Below are 17,499 nucleotides of genomic sequence, written 5' to 3' on the forward strand. Positions count from 1 at the left end.
CTTGATTTAAAAGAGACAATTTTAAATATAGCCATTTATAAAGCCTTGCTGCTAAAATAGGGGAAACATACTGTGGAAATACATTTTTCTACAATACCATCAAAAAATAACATTGTTAATACTCCAGTCATTAACTTACTATACATACAGTCCAAGTAATAATCTCCATCCTAGACACATTTTATCATTGAACACAATGGCTGGAATTTTCTGGCCTTCGGTGGGAAATCCCATTGACAGTGGAAGGACCAGAAGATCCCGCCATTGTGAGAATGGTGTGCCACCTCCCGCTGTGAGAATGATGCTGTGAGGACGCCAGGAAAATCCCCCCTCTGTCTTGGTAGCACAATCTCCTGTAATGATTAAGACTTAAAGTTCAGTCATTCCAACTCTTGTTGAATGAAAATTAATTTTATTACCAGTGATTTAACTTTTCATCCCTCATCTGTAGCAAATCTCATTTCCCGTAATTATCACAGTTTTCCCATGTATTGGTTTCTAAAATGTAGACTTGGATTGCTTACCTTTGTGAGGAACAACATAGTTGATTTCTGAATACAGCAACTTCCTTTGTTGTTCTTTAAAACCATTCATTTGATTATCATAATGTTTAACATAGTTCTTTTGACACCTTTTTAACATAGTCTTTGAACCACCCCATTCAGCTTTCAATTCCCAAACTCCATTCTCTCTCTTGGATCCAAGTTCTTTAACGTCCAGAAGCACCGATCCAGCTGTCCAGTTGAATTGTCCTCCTCCTGTTTAAATGCAGTGTACCCTAAGTTTCTTTCCAGGATTTAAAGTTTCAATATTCTTTTCCAGGAGATACAGGTTCACTGCCTCCTTCTTTGCAAGCAGTTCATTCTTTTGCTGAGTAAAATCCTTCTTAGCTGCTTAAAAATTTTTGTTAAGGTTGTGTTGCTGACTAGATAACAAATCTTGATACTCCTTTTCTTAGTCAGTTCATGAATTCTTCCAATCAGCATGCACTGCGCCCATTTCTTTTCCCACAAGAGTGGTTGCTTCACCATTTTGAACTTTTGATTTATAGCAAAGGACACAACATAGCTGTTGTCAGTCCGATGTTCTAAAGTCCCTTTATATCAGCAGTTGTGAGCTTTTGGCCTTTCACACACATTCATTCTAAGTAAACCTTTTAGAACTGAGGTGAGGAGAAATTTCTTCACCCAGAGGGTGGTGAATGTGTGAAATTCACTACCACAGAATGTAGTCGAGGCAAAACCATTGTCTGAGTTCAAGAAGAAATTAGATATAGCTCTTGGGGCTAAAGGGATCAAGGGATATCGGGGGGAAGGGTGGATTAGGTTATTGAATTTGATGATCAGCCATGATCAAAATGAATGGCAGAACAGGCTTGAAGGGCTGAATGGCCTCCTCCTGCTTCTGGTTTCTATGTAAATTACAACATTTATTTTCCCAGCAGGATTACAGAAAGTCATGTATTTTTGATGTCATTTGATTTCAGTTTTAAACAACTTCATTGGGCTTTTCTGGAACCATTTGAGAAGACAACATCATGGCCGTAATTCTCCCATCCTGACGTGCTAATGTTTCGTTCAGTGGGCTGGGAAATTGTTGCGTCGGCTGATTTGTGGGGTTCGCGCATGCTTTCGCGCCCTGCTAGCATCTCCCAGCGCCGGATTTCCAGCGGTGTCTATTCTGTGCCAGAAATCTAGCATCTCCCTCGCCCCCGCCAGAGTGGCTCACTTCAGCGGGGATTACTATAGCTCCTCACTTTTGGGGAACGAGCGGCCCAACAATGCTGGAGTGAAGGGAGGGGGGGGGAGCAATCAGGGCCCCCAGAGGGTCGGGTGACGGGGATGCCGCCTGGGAATTGGCACCCTGACCATGTCAGTCTGTGTCCCCGGCACTGCCCAAGGGGAAAAGTGCCAATGTCCAAGTGGCACCTTGGCACTGACCATTGGCACGGGACAGTGGCAGTGCAAAGGGGGCGAAGCATATGGGGAGGGGTCTCAGGGGATGGGGCCTGATGCAGGCGGGGCATAGCAGGCTATCAGCAGGGGTGGAGCGGTCCCACTGCTACTCTGCATAGGGATTGGTGGAAGAACAAAGAACAAAGAACAATACAGCACAGGAACAGGCCCTTCGGCCCTCCAAGCCCGCGCCGCTCCCTGGTCCAAACTAGACCATTCTTTTGTATCCCTCCATCCCACTCCGTTCATGTGGCTATCTTAAGTCTTAAACGTTCCCAGTGTGTCCGCCTCCACCATCTTGCCCGGCAGCGCATTCCAGGCCCCCACCACTCTCTGTGTACAATACGTCCTTCTGATATCCGTGTTAAACCGCCCCACCTTCACCTTGAACCTATGACCCCTCGTGAACGTCACCACCGACCTGGGAAAAAGCTTCCCACCGTTCACCCTATCTATGCCTTTTATAATTTTATACACCTCTATTAGGTCACCCCTCATCCTCCGTCTTTCCAGTGAGAACAACTCCAGTTTACCCAATCTCTCCTCATAACTAAGCCCTTCCATACCAGGCAACATACTGGTAAACCTCCTCTGCACTCTCTCTAAAGCCTCCACGTCCTTCTGGTAGTGTGGCGACCAGAACTGGACGCAGTATTCCAAATGCGACTAAACCAACGTTCTATACAACTGCAACATCAGACCCCAAAGTTTATACTCTATGCCCCGTTCTATAAAGGCAAGCATGCCATATGCCTTATTCACTACCTTCTCCATCTGTGACATCACCTTCAAGGATCTGTGGACTTGCACACCCAGGTCCCTCTGCGTATCTACACCCTTTATGGTTCTGCCATTTATCGTATAACTCCCCCCTGCGTTAGTTCTACCAAAATGCATCACTTTGCATTTATCAGGATTGAACTCCATCTGCCATTTCTATGCCCAAATTTCCAGCCTATCTATATCCTTCTGTAGCCTCTGACAATGTTCCTCACTATCTGCAAGTCCAGTCATTTTCGTATCGTCTGCAAACTTACTGATCACCCCGGTTACACCTTCTTCCAGATCGTTTATATAAATCAGAAACAGCAGAGGTCCCAATACAGAGCCCTGCGGAACACCACTAGTCACAGGCATCCAGTCGGAAAAAAACCCTTCCACTACCACCCTCTGTCTTCTGTGACCAAGCCAGTTCCCCACCCATCTAGCCACCTCCCCCTTTATCCCATGAGATCCAACCTTTTGCACCAACCTACCATGAGGGACTTTGTCAAATGCTTTACTAAAGTCCATATAGACAACATTCCCGGCTCTTCCCTCGTCAACCATTCTGGTCACTTCTTCAAAAAACTCCACCAGGTTAGTGAGGAATGACCTCCCTCTCACAAAACCATGCTGACAATCGTTAATGAGTTTATTCCTTTCGAAATGCGCATACATCCTATCTCTAAGAATCCTCTCCAACAACTTCCCTACCACGGACGTCAAGATCACCGGCCTATAATTTCCCAGGTTATTCTTCCTATCCTTCTTAAATAACGGGACCACATTAGCTATCCTCCAATCCTCTGGGACCTCACCTGTGTCCAGTGACGAGACAAAGATTTGCGTCAGAGGCCCAGCGATTTCATCTCTCGTCTCCCTGAGCAGCCTTGGATAGGTTCCATCAGGCCCTGGGGATTTGTCAGTCTTTATATTCCCTAAAAAAACTAACACTTCCTCCCTTGTAATGGAGATTTTCGCTAACGGGTCAACATTCCCCTCCGAGACACTCCCAGTCAACACATCCCTCTCCTTTGTGAATACCGACGCAAAGTATTCATTTAGGATCTCCCCTACTTCTTTGGTCTCCAAGCATAATTCCCCACTTTTGTCCCTGAGAGGTCTGATTTTTTCCCTGACAACCCTTTTGAATAAAATGCCTTGGGATTCTCCTTAATCCTGTCTGTCAAGGACATTTCGTGACCCCTTTTTGCCCTTCTAATTCCTCGTTTGAGTTCTTTCCTACTTTCTTTGTATTCCTCCAGAGCTCCCTCCGTTTTTAGCTGCCTGGACCTAACGTACGCCTCTCTTTTCTTTTTGACCAATCCCTCAATTTCCCTGGTTATCCACGGTTCTCGAATCCTACCCTTCCTATCCTTCTTTTTTACAGGCACATGCCTATCCTGCAGCCCTAACAACTGTTCCTTAAAATACTCCCACATGCCAGATGTGGATTTACCCTCAAACAGCCTCTCCCAATCAACAGCTGCTAATTTCTGACTAATCCCACTAAAATTAGCCTTCCCCCAATCCAACACCTTACCCTTGGGACCACTCATCCTTTTCCATCACTATCCTAAAGCTAACAGAATTGTGGTCACTATTTGCCACATGTTCCCCTACCGAAACTTTGAAGACCTGACCGGGCTCATTCCCCAGTACTAAGTCCAGTATAGCCCCCTCTCGAGTCGGGCTATCTACATATTGTTCCAAAGAACCTTCCTGTACGCTGGCCTCCCCCTGCAAAAGGGGGGAGGCCAGCAACTGGGGCAGGGGTTCAATGGGAGGAGGGGGAGGTGGTCAGCCTGCTGGGGGATGGCACTCAGGAGGGTCAGGACTGCGGTGGGGGTAATTGTTGGGGGGGGAATTGGAGGGAGAGGCTGGAGGTCAGGGCGTGCTGGGGAGGTAGGCCAGGGTAGGGGCGGTCAGCCTGCTGGGTGGGTGTGTTGGCACTGAGGGGGGGGGTGGTAAGCATCAGGACTGCGGGCAGGGGTTAACTTTCACGGGGGGGGGGGGGGGCGGTGATTGATGGAGGGGGTTACCGGAGATTTGGGGCGGGCCAGGACAGGGTGGTTGGTGCTGGGCCCGGTATTGGTCGGGGGGGGGGGGGGGGGGGGGGGGGTGGGCAGCGATTGGGCCATGGGGGCATGGAGAGCCAATGTTGTGGAGGTTGTGGGGCTGCCCAGTGATTGAGCTGGCCACTATCAGTGTGGGGCCACTGCGTATGTGCCAATCTCGGCACTGACAGTTTGGCGTGTGCACAGTAGCCCGCTCAGTACGCTGGTTTCAGTCTCTCCAGTGGGAATAGGCCCCATCCCCTGAAATTTAATGATATGGTGGTCTCTGCAGTGCACAGAGTGTGGGAGATTCTTCTCTGAACTCCCGCTGAAAAAAACAACGTGAATTACTCCAGTTTTCACGTGAATTCGACACTTAGAATTTTTTTGGGAGAATTCCGCCCATATCTCCAGCCGGGTAATTTCCTAATATAAAATGGACATCTTTAATATGTAAACTTGACACAATGCCACAGTTATAACAGTGCAAATTAAACCATATTTTAAATTAACCTTATGCAACAGAGTGGTTAAGCAACCTCCACGAATACCCTGCATCATTACATTTTTACATACTGAACTTTCCAGAGGAAAATCATTAATAATTGCGTTCTCTAAGAATATCAATCTGTTTGATTTGATTTGATTTATTATTGTCACATGTATTCGTATACAGTGAAAAGTATTGTTTCTTGCGCGCTATACAGACAAAGCATACCATTCATGGAGAAGGAAGGGAGAGAGTGCAGAATGTAGTGTTACAGTCATAGCTAGGGTGTAGAGAAAGATCAACTTAATGCAAGGTAAGTCCATTCAAAAGTCTGATGGCAGCAGGGAAGCGCCAAATCTGTAAGAGACTGAATCAGAGCATTGTTAGAGAGTTTAAAAGAGTTAGAATGAAGTTTTAAAAGCATAGAATAAGAGTAAAAGATCAAATTAGAAGGTATGCTGGTTAACAGCTTGCAAGAAATCACCTCGCTCCCGGCGCCATCTTGAAAAACGTTTGCCTGTTTTACCAGACAAAAATGCAGAAAATTTTGAACATTTTTTTGAAATAATCTTTTGAGTTATGATCTATCTGAACAGTAAATATATTTGAAACTATTTGTTTGTCACACGTTTCTCCTACTGGGACAGCATTTTCTGAATTCATGATATGCACTCCCACAAATGCTAGCATTTTGGCTTTTAATTTACAATAAGCTGCCTTCATATGTCTGCTCTTTTGACAACAATAACCTTGTTCTCCTTCAATCATAAGATCATAATACATAGGAGCAGAATTAGGCCACTCGGTCCATCGAGTCTGCTTTGCCGTTCAGTCATGGCTGATACTTTTCTCATTCCCATTCTCCTGCCTTTTCCCCATAACCCCCTGATCCCCTTATCAATCAAGAACCTATCTATCTCTGTTTTAAAGACACTCAATGGCCTGGCCACCACAGCCTTCTGCGGCAAAGAGTTCCACAGATTCACCACTCTCTGGCTGAAGAAGTTCCTCCTCATCTCTGTTTTAAAGGATCGTCGCTTTAGCTTGAGGTTGTGCCCTCTGGTTCTAATTTTTCCTACTAGTGGAAACATCCTCTCCACGTCCACTCTATCCAGGCCTCGCAGTAAGCTGTAAGTTTCAATAAGATCCCCCTTCATCGTTCTAAAATCATAGTTATCCTCCATACTGTCTATTTTACTACTAAATATCTGTCATTTCATTTCTGTTTTTTCTCACTGTAACCTGCATTCTTTTATTGTTAGATCTGTTCCCTCTCCAGTTTGTCTTTAAGTTTACAAATAATGGTCTACTGCTACTCTTAAGTTTGACCTAAGCATCAGTCACAGTTGCAGCTGCCCACATCTGAGAAACATTGTGGTCTCATGGGTGGGGCTTTATTTTTCCATCTTCCTTTCTAAGAGGTGCAAATTATTGTTGAATCTTCAGAGCGCTACACCAATTACCAAACATAACTTTGTTTTCTGTAGCAAACTCCTCAAAAGTATGATTCTGTTTCTTCCTTAATTTTCTAAACTTTTGCATGAATGCATCTGGCACTAACCCGAAGGCATTGAGAGCAACAGTTTTCACTGTATCAAAATCATTACATTATACATCTGAATGTTTACCCCATGAATACACTTTGCAATAAAACCATCCAATTTTCTTGCTTACGTTGGCCTAATCTTGTGAAGAGGGTAGCATCTTCTGTCACGTCCTAACTTGCAGCTATCCTCTCTATGGTCTCCAGTTGGCCATAACTATGCTACATGCTGCAACTGCTGTTTCTCTCCCAGTTGTCGACCCTCTCCCACTAGCTGCTGAGGTGGATACCCCTGCAGTTCCTCCTCACTGATCCACCTCAGCATCGGTGGACCCCATATCCATATTCTCAGGTACAAAGGTCGGTAGCCCCCCCATTGAGGTTTGCAAGTCGCTGTAAGAAAATCACACCAAGTCACCTACCCAGTAGTGCCTGCTCATATCAGTACAAACCTTTGCCTATGGATGACCTCAAGCTTGCTGCTATCTCTGTTTATACTGCTGATTTCATATCTCAAGGTCTCAAAGATTTGACACTGTGCACTTGCCTGCTCTAACCTACTGAGCTGCAGATACAGCAAGTGACCCGTGTGTTGTCAGGAAAAAGACTATTACAAATGCAAAATGGCTTGTAATTGCTGTCTTGTTTGCCACAAATGGCTGGCCACCTCAACCACGGGAGTTTCTCACTTCACTCCCCACTCCCAACCTGCCCCTGGGAAAGATAGAAGGAGGCAGGAACACATCAAGATAACGCCCTGATGCCACCTTCTGCAATTTCCCCAGCCTGCATTCTGCCATTACCACTTGTGGTGGCCTGAAAAGATTGGGACCTGTAGACATGAACTTGGCAATGTTAATCAGCCAACTATCAAGTCAGTGCCCAAGTCAGGTGGCCGCTGTATTCTTATGGTTTTGATCCAACTGAGTGCCATTTCAGGGGACAGTTAAGAGTCAACCACATTGTTGCGGGTTTCAAGTCGCATCTATGACACGCTTGGTAAAAACAGCAAATCCCCTGCCCGAAAGGACATTTGTGAACCAAGTCAGTTCTTATGATAATCTGGTAGTTTCATGGTTACTGTGACTGATACTAGTTTTTTACTCCAGATTTAATTTAATGAACTGAATTTAAATCCCCATATCTACCAAGGTGAGATTTGAGCTCATATCTTTGGATCATTATTTCAGTACCTTACCGCCATACTCCAGTATATAACAATCAAGTTTGTGTCCAGATTTTAAATACAATGTACCTCAGAGATGGATTAAAGGCCCTGATGAGCACATTGTAGGGTGGATGACAGTTAACCTGGCGGCACGGTAGCACAGTGGTTAGCACTGCTGCTTCACAGCTCCAGAGACCTGTGTTCGATTCCCGGCTTGGGTCACTGTCTGTGTGGAGTTTGCACATTCTCCTCGTGTCTGCGTGGGTTTCCTCTGGGTGCTCCAGTTTCCTCCCACAGTCCAAAGATGTGCAGGTTAGGTTGATTGGCCATGCTAAATTGCCCCTTAGTGTCCTGAGATGTGTAGGTTAGAGGGATTAGCGGGTAAATATGTAGGGATATTGGGGTAGGGCCTGGGTGGGATTGTGGTTGGTGCAGACTCGATGGTGCAGACTCGATGGGCCAGATGGCCTCTTTCTGCACTGTAGGGTTTCTATGATTCTAACCTCCGTAATGTTATAAGTATTTGCATGAAAAGACAGATCAATGTGATAATAAAATACGGCATTACGGGTTATCAGATCATCTACGTCCACACTGCAACAGGAAGTAAGTACCCACTCAAATCCTGTTACAGTTCAGCAATTCAGTTTCCCATTGAAATGCACTGAATTTACAACAGAAAAACAAGCTGTACCTCCCAGCCTATGTTAATGCTGATCCCCCATATAAATCGTTGTCCTAATCCCGAGCCCACCCTGGTCCTAGAATCATAGGATTTTTGATTCAATTTATTATTGTCACACGCATTGGGATACAGTGAAAAGTTTTGGGGGCTATTCTCCCAGCCCGCTGCTCCAGCAGCGTAATGGGCCGGGAGACTTCAGCGGGGGCTGTTTAATGGGCGAGCTACTGGGCGCCGTGGCACCTTCGGGGCCCAGATTTCCGTCGTCATTGTCACTAGGCTAGTTCTGATGGGAATGCATAAAATGCTTCCACAGTTACACAGCACCTTGTTTATAAAGGATTCCTCAGCTCTGTTGTTCTAACTCTGCAATGTGAAATTTTATATTCATGCCTTGTTCCAGACCATTCAATGTCAACAAGTTGCTTCAATAAAGAGTTAACAGGTAGTTGTGTGCGCACAGGCTGACTGGAAAATGACTTACTTGTAACATGGTATTTGTTTAAACAAGAGAATGGCCAAGACTGTAATATTTTGCACCCTCTCCTTTCCTTCTCCTCTATGTACTCTATGGACGGTATGTTTTGTTTGTACAGCATGCAAGAAACAATACTTTTCACTGTATCCCAGTAGGAGAGGTCACATGACACCAGGGTATAGTCCAACAGGTTTATATGAAATCAGAAGCTTTCTGGCTCCAAAAGCTTGTGATTTTACACAAACCTGTTGGACGAAAACCTGGTGTGGTGTGACCTCTCATTTTGTCCACCCCAATCCCAACACCGGCATTCCACATCATATCCCAATACATGTGCCAAATACTAAATCAAATCAAATCAATACTAAAAACAAATTGGTGTCTTATTGAAATTGCATAACTGTATAGCGCACCCAATACACGTGACAATAATGATAAATCAAATCAAATCGAATAAGGGTCATGATTTGATAGCAATAGACCAAGAAATATCGAATCATAATGTTGTTGGCCATGAGATTTGAAACCTTTCTGGAACCTCTTTCGTGTCTAACCTGTTAACACCCACGACTTACACATTCAGTCTGTTGGGACTTACCTTGTGTGAGGCGGTGGAGGCAGGCAGGCGTCTCTGGTATCGTTCTGACCCAGTCAGTTCACTGGAAACCCCGAGAGATCGAGGCTGGTGATGAAAATCGAAAACTGGTTAAGGAAAGGTCGAGGTGTGAGAAGCCGCTCCTTCACATCGCACACTGGAGGCAGGGCTACTCATGGCTGTTGGCCTTTGGTCCTCGGGATTTGCTAAAGGGAATGCTGACTCCACCCAGCTCTTTCTGGGGACAGTGTGAATCCAGGGCGGATCCCGGTGCTTCCCGCTCCTCATCCTAAACAGTGTCGTTGGTCGCAGCAAACTCAAAATCAGGCCTTCCTGCTCAATTCGTTCATTTTTGGGGGTGTGAAGAATTTAAATTTGTATAGCGCCTTTGACAAGTTCAAGCTGTCCTCCAGAGTCCAAGATCAACATTTTAAAATGAATCAAAACACAGTTAATATTTCATTAAAAACATTAACTATAGTGATAAGTGAAAATGTGATTAATACCTTCCACCTACCCGTTGTGTTATAAGTCTGTACTTTACAATTTGAATTATGTATCATACAATCCCAACAGCCCAGAAGGAGGCCATTCGGCCCATTGAGCCTGCACCGACCACAATCCCACCCAAGCTCTTTCCTTGTAATCCCACTGATTTACTCTGCTAGTCCCCCTGACACTAATGGGCAATTTAGCATGGCCAATCCACACATCTTTGGACTGTGGGAGGAAACTGGAGCACCCGGAGGAAACCCACGCAGATATGGGGAGAACGTGCAAACGCCACACAGACAGTGACCCAAGCCAGGAGTTGAACCCGGGTCCCTGGCACTGTGAGGCAGCAGTGCTAACGACCGTGCCGCCCAGCACTTTAATTCCATTTGTCAATCTTACAAACAATACAGGGGAAACTGGCAGCAATTTACACACAGCAAGCTCCTGCAAATGTTAATGCACTGTTGCACTGTTTTAGTGGCGAACAAGCTCTGAAGGGATCATACGTTTATCCAGCATTTTCTGTTTTGATTTGATTTGCTGGTAGGGCCAGCACATCGAGGAGAACACCCCATGCTTTAGTGAATAATGACATTGGATCTTTTCTGTCTGCCCTAGATAGGCCTCAATTCAACATCTCATTTAAAAATGGGAACTTCCAGCAGGGCAGATAGGCACTGCACTGTCATAGAATCATAGAATTTCTACAGTGCAGTAGGAGGCCATTCAGCCCATCAAGTCTGCACTGACTCTCTGGAGCATCTCACCCAGGCCCGTCCCTAACCCCATAAATTTACCGCTCCAATTCCCCCAACCTACGCATCTTGGGGCACTAAGGGGCAAGTTAGCACGGCCAATCCACCTAATCTGCACATTTTTAGACTGTGAGGGGAAACCGGAGCACCCGGAGGAAACTCACACAGACATGGGGAGAATGTGCAAGCTCACACAGACAGTCACCCAAGGCTGGAATTGAATCCGGGTCCCTGGCATTGTGAGGCAGCAGTGCTAACCACTGTACCACCATGTCAGCCTCCATTATCTCTTGAACTGGCCTTGAAACCACAGCCTTCTGACTCAGAGACGAGAGTGCAATCACCATGACTAAAACAGACAAAATAACTATGCTCTACATTTTTTGTCCTAGAGTATGTCTACAAATATTGCAGTTTATTTAACCAGGATGTCTTGAATGGCAGTAATTGCATTTCATTGCAAAACTGAATTTCTAAGAACATGCTAACTAACCAGTGAGTGCAGCTAGCCAACCTGTACTCTACATAATTTTCACCACATGAAATAAATCCCACAGAGACAGGCAAGGCAGCAGGTGTGTTCTGCAGTCTGAAAAAGGGAGCGGTTTTTGTGCCACCTGCTACTCTGTGCAAAAGAAACACCCAACATACTTATTCACACTTTAACAACTTAATGATTACATCCTCCACACAGACTGCTTCAATAACCGTGGTAATGTAAATTCCCAATGTCCAAAAGAAGTCTTAGAATCATAGAATCAGACAGTGCAGAAGAGGCCCTTCGGCCCATCAAGCCTGCACCGACATGTGAGATTTATATTTATAAAGCACCCTTATCAAGATGAAATGTCCTGAGGCACAGGGGCATTATAAAACCAATTATGACACCCAGCCACACAAGTGATATTAAAAGTTTGGTCCAATGGTGCAACAATTAAAGTTCGGGATGTAGAACAGGCCAGAATGAAAGGAGTGCTGATATCTTGGGGAGCTTTGGGGCAAATGAACTTTGGTGGGTGGAGTCAGGCGATGTTAAAGAATGCGAAATAGGTGATCTTAGTAATGCTGCAGATTTATGAAATCAGCCGGGTAAGATAATGGAAAGATGGGGAGAGAGTAGATGTCCTTTTTCAATTCTATAAATGAAATTTGAAAAAAATTGTTTCATTTTCGGAAGCATTTGATTTCAACAGCAGTAATGTTAGGGTATGTTTCTAAATTATGCTGCATTCGCTGAAATGATAAAAAACTTCCAGAAAGTTGTAATTTCCTCAGAGCTATTGATACTTCAGAGCTAACACTTGTCCCAGATTGTCCCAAAGCTTGACATGAAAGACACACAAACAGTATTCTAATATCTTTGTCACGAGGCTGGTTATGGTTCTGAAGAGAATGCATAAAATTATTCTTTTTTTGCCAGTTTAATATATTTAAGAGTTTAGGCTACGATATTATTAGGTTGATGCTTTGCCAGTTGTGTTGTACTAGAATTATGTATGTGCATGTACTATGGTGACACGTTGGCACTGTGGTTAGCACTGCTGCCTCACAGCGCCAAAGACCTGGGTTCAATTCCTGGCTTGGGTCATTCTCTGTAAAGAGTCTACACGTTCTCCCCGTGTCTGCGTGGGTTTCCTCCGGGTGCCCCGGTTTCCTCCCACAGTCCAAAAGACGTGCTGGTTAGGTGCATTGGCCATGCTAAATTCTCCTTCAGTGATACCCAAATAGGTGCTGGAGTGTGGCGACTGGGGGATTTTCACAGTAATTTCATTGTAATGTTAATGTAAGCCTACTTGTGACACTAATAAATAAACTAAACTTCAGAATTGACCTAGATAGTACTACGATGACACCAGGATAACTTCAAAAGTAACTTGTTGATTGCAAAGAGGTTTTGATTTTTCAGAGCATAGTTAAGCACAACATGATGAACACCTTATTTCCTTTACTGCACAATTTATCTGCCTTTATAAACCAAACATGCAGTCTTGGTAACTTTCTACAGAGTAATGAGAAAAATATCATTTCCAACATCTAAAGAGTTTAGAAACAGACAATTTGATGAATAGAACATATGATTTGTAACTGGGACCTTATCACTTTTATTCTGAGTAATTATGTCTCTATAAGCACTTACTTATTGTAAGAAGAGAGGAATTCTCAGAAGTAATGTTTTGAGGCTCTCTGCATTGGTCAAAATATTTTTCTTTCTCTGGTGTATTTTATTGTTTCAAATATTATACATGTGATACTGGATCAATAGATTCTTTGCAAAAAGGTACTTTACATTAATGATTCATTTACTAGGCAGCGTGGGTGCACTCTGTTTCATTAACAAAGTGAAGAAATATCATTAATGCTCAATGCTTACAGAATACTGAGAGGCCTAGGTAGAGTGGACGTGGAGAGGATGTTTCCACTAGTGGAAGAGACTAGAACTGTAGGGCACAACCTCAGAGTGAAGGGACGCTCCTTTAAAACTGAGATGAGGAGGAATTTCTTCAGCCAGAGGGTGGTGAATCTGTGGAACTCATTGCCACAGAAGGCTGTGGAGGGTGGGTCATTAAGTGTCTTCAAGACAGAGATAGATAGGTTCTTGATCAATAAGGGGATCAAGGGTTGCGGGGAGAAGTCAGGAGAATGGGGATGAGAACCATATCAGCCATGATTGAATGGTGAAGCAGACTCGATGGCCTAATTCTGCTTCTATATCTTATGGTCTTATGGTCTCTTGTAACGGGGTGTATTAAGCTGAAGGAGGGCAGTAAAACATTTCATAATAGTTTGATCTAGAGTAATTTCTAACTCCTCTAGCAAGTCTTCCTTTCAGTGGAATGTTGGCACATTGACTGGTTCATTCATAAATAATCAAGATATCATCAAACAATGCTGAAATCTACACAGCATCTAACAGAAATGTTGCTGTCAATTTCATATCCAGGTACAAGCCATCTGAAAAAGGTTGGATCAACTATTTCACTCAACTGAAATGGATGGTGAAGAATGAATAAAAAAAAAATCAAATATATTTAGAAGTTATTCTGCTGCGTGATCAAAAAATAATATTTCTAATCACCAAAAAAAGGCTGATAGTCTTATCTTAAAAACTCAATGCACTTTGCATAGAGTTTAATGTGGAGGTAGGAGTGAATTTGGAACACAGGCACAAGAGGGCAATGTTTTATAAGTCCCCTATTACCTCAAGAAACCAAATGGATACCGAATGAAACTGCTCCTTTCAACTATTCAGCAGTTGCTGACCACAACCTGCTAAATTCTAATTAGATGCTTTACTGAATTAAGTAATGCAAAGTCACCGTTTGGTGGTTCACACAACACATTGGTTTATATTAACATGGGTCTATTGGTTAAAAATGAACACCTGTCTAAAAATCACCACAATGTGTTCCTAACCCTGTAAAACATTACATAACACTAATTTATGCAAACATTTTAGGGGACCATATAGCGTGGTGGCTGATGTTATTTTAATCTTTGCAAACCTTAGCCACTTGCAACTGTTGGGCTTTAATTAAGCCCTTACTGTGCCATGATGAGTTATTCCACACAAGATGCATGTTCCATGCATCAGATAACCCATTGAGTGAGACCAACCATGCATCTAATGTGAAAAATTGTATCAAATTATCCCAACATGTCAATGAAGTAATTATTTTTGTAATATAACAATCATTGAGTTTTCAAGTCAGAAAACAGCTAATCACTAGCCAACATTTTCAAAGTGGTTGTACTTGCAAGGTGGAAAAATATATATAATATTTCCACTTATAGAGCATCTTATCGCTTTTTATGGAGCATTTTATAATTATAATTATAAGGAGATCCTTATAATTAATTACACTTCTGAACTTCAGTGACTGTTATGTGAGAAAATGTACATTCGGTCGATAGAAAGTAAAAATCAGAGGAATAATAGAAAAGAGAATAGGGAAAAATAGAATGGGATAAAAAGAGAAAAAAAGACCAGAAATAGTACTAAAATAGAATGTTAAGTAAAAAATGTTCTGTTTCTTTTGGTAGGGGAGGAATCTCATGGAGATTTATAAAATTCTAACAGGACTAGACAGGATAGATGCAGGGAGGATGTTCCCGATGGTGGGGGAGCCCAGAACCAGCGGTCACAGTCTGAGGATTCAGGGTGGACCATTTAGGATGGAGGTGAGGAGACATTTCTTCACTCAAAGAGTGGTGAGTCTGTGGAATTCATTACCACAGGAAGTAGTTGTGTCAAAATATTGAATGTATTCAAGAAGTGTGGAGTTTGCACATTCTCCTCGTGTCTGCGTGGGTTTCCTCCGGGTGCTCCGGTTTCCTCCCACAGTCCAAAGATGTGCGGGTTAGGTTGATTGGCCATGCTAAAATTGCCCCTTAGTGTACTGAGATGTGTAGGTTTGAGGGATTAGCGGGTTAATATGTAGGGGTCTGGGTGGGATTGTGGTCGGTGCAGACTCGATGGGCCAAATGGCCTCTTTCTGCACTGTAGGGTTTCTATGATTTCTAGAAGCAGCTGGATGTAGTACTTGGGGTGAATGGGATCAAAGGTTATGGGGAGAAAGCAGGATTAGGCTATTGAGTTGAATGATCAGCCATGATCGTAATGAATGGCGGAGCAGGCTTGAAGGGCCAAATGACCTCCCCCTGCTCCTATCTTCTATGTAGTTTGAGGATATTTTTGCAGTCTTTATCTGATCTCAGAACTGCTTTATTCATGTAATGTTGTTGCTTGTTTATGTTTTAGTTGGCTTGAGCTAATAAAATGAGATTAGAGTTTCCTAGAACTGTAATCAAAAAGTTAACACAACAAGCAATTCACCAAAGATCCTTAGACAGCACCTTCCAAACCCACGACCACTTCCATCTAGAAGGACAAGGGCAGCAGATAAATGGGAACACCACCACCTGCAAATTCCCCTCCAAGTCACTCACCATCATCCTGACTTGGAAATATATCACTGTTCCTTCGCAGTCGCTGGGTCAAAATCCTGGAATTCCCTCCCTAACGGCATTGTGAGTCAACCCACAGAACATGGACTGCAGCGATTCAAGAAGGCAGCTCACCACCACCTTCTCAAGGGCAACTAGGGATGGGTAATAAATGTGGCCAGCCAGCGATGCCCATGTCCCATGAATGAATAAAAAAAGAGAGGCAACAGGGAATTGTTCATGTTGCCAGAATGGGGCGAAGGAGGAAAGGGGATGGGAAGCATTTGGACATTAAGAAATTGACCATCCTGCTTGAACTACCTATTGGAGCTCAAATTGGAGACAAGTGCCGGAATTGTACTGGCAGATCCGCCCCAATTCCAGGGTGGGCGAGGCTCACAGAATGGCATTGGCCTAGGGAGGGATCTTACGAGCCTCGGGCTGGTGAGGCAGTAAAATTCCGGCAAACAGCTCTGTCCGCAGTGGGGAAGTCTCCGGGGTTGTAAACATTTCTGAAGCGACCAAGCTGTCTTTTTACAAGACCCAGTTCTGACACCCAATGGCCTCAAAATGTAAACTCCATCACTAAAATTATAAAGACCAAAATCAAACATTTTACCTCTCGACTCCAAAAGACTCCATTCTTCCATTCTTAGTTTCACAAATTGTTCCAAGACTACCATATTTCTACAAATCATCTGGGTGTACTCTTCTGACCCCATCTTTTGTGCTTTGTTATCAATTCTAGTATTCCTACAAGGTGGTTTCCCCTTTGGTTACAACTTGAGAGACTGCTGAAATCTGCTGTGGCACTCACAGTGTTCTAGGAGTGCTACAGATCATTGGAACTTGAATTTGGCCTGGTCAATCTGGCATTGTTGTCTGACTGGCACCAATATGGACACAGTTTGCAGGACTGGTGCATTGTGGGTGTGCTGTCACCCTAGGAAATGATGTTTAGTGCCTCTCCGATGCTCTTTTTCAGGCACCCAGGAAGGTGCTTGATGATCCTATCCACACGCTCCTTTAGGTTTTTTTAAACTCGAGGATATGCTGAACTGAGAGGCAAGATGATAACGGTCAGAGCTTCCCTTGAAGCAGTCAGAGCTGTGACCAGAGGCTCCATCACTGTGGGTCCCCTAATAATGCTCAGAGTGCTGGCTACTCGCTCTGTTTGACTGTGTGGTCCAAATATTGTTGGCTGGACTCCTCCGTGTTCTCCAGCACTGTGCAGCAGCTCAGCGACATGCAGCCCAATGCCATTCAAACTTCCCCGCTGACCTTGTGTAAGGTGAGTCCTCTGCAGCAGGACTAGCATACGAGCTTTGTCTCTGTGAACTGCGTCCCCACTCACTCTATGCCACTGCCCTTGCCTCTACACACTGGTGCTGAGTTCATCCCCATGTGTAGATGAGTCCTCTGAACTCTACGCAATGTCAGTCAGTGAGCTGGTTTCAGCAAAGGTAAACTTGAGTGACCTTCCCCCTTCTGTTTCTTCATCTTTTCTTAGGCCTGTGTTAAGCTTCTGGACATGAGATAGAATGAGGAGAGATGTGTTAGTATTTATTGTCCCTG

This window comes from Mustelus asterias, chromosome 1, assembly GCF_964213995.1.
Source record: "Mustelus asterias chromosome 1, sMusAst1.hap1.1, whole genome shotgun sequence".
NCBI classification, from domain to species: domain Eukaryota; kingdom Metazoa; phylum Chordata; class Chondrichthyes; order Carcharhiniformes; family Triakidae; genus Mustelus; species Mustelus asterias.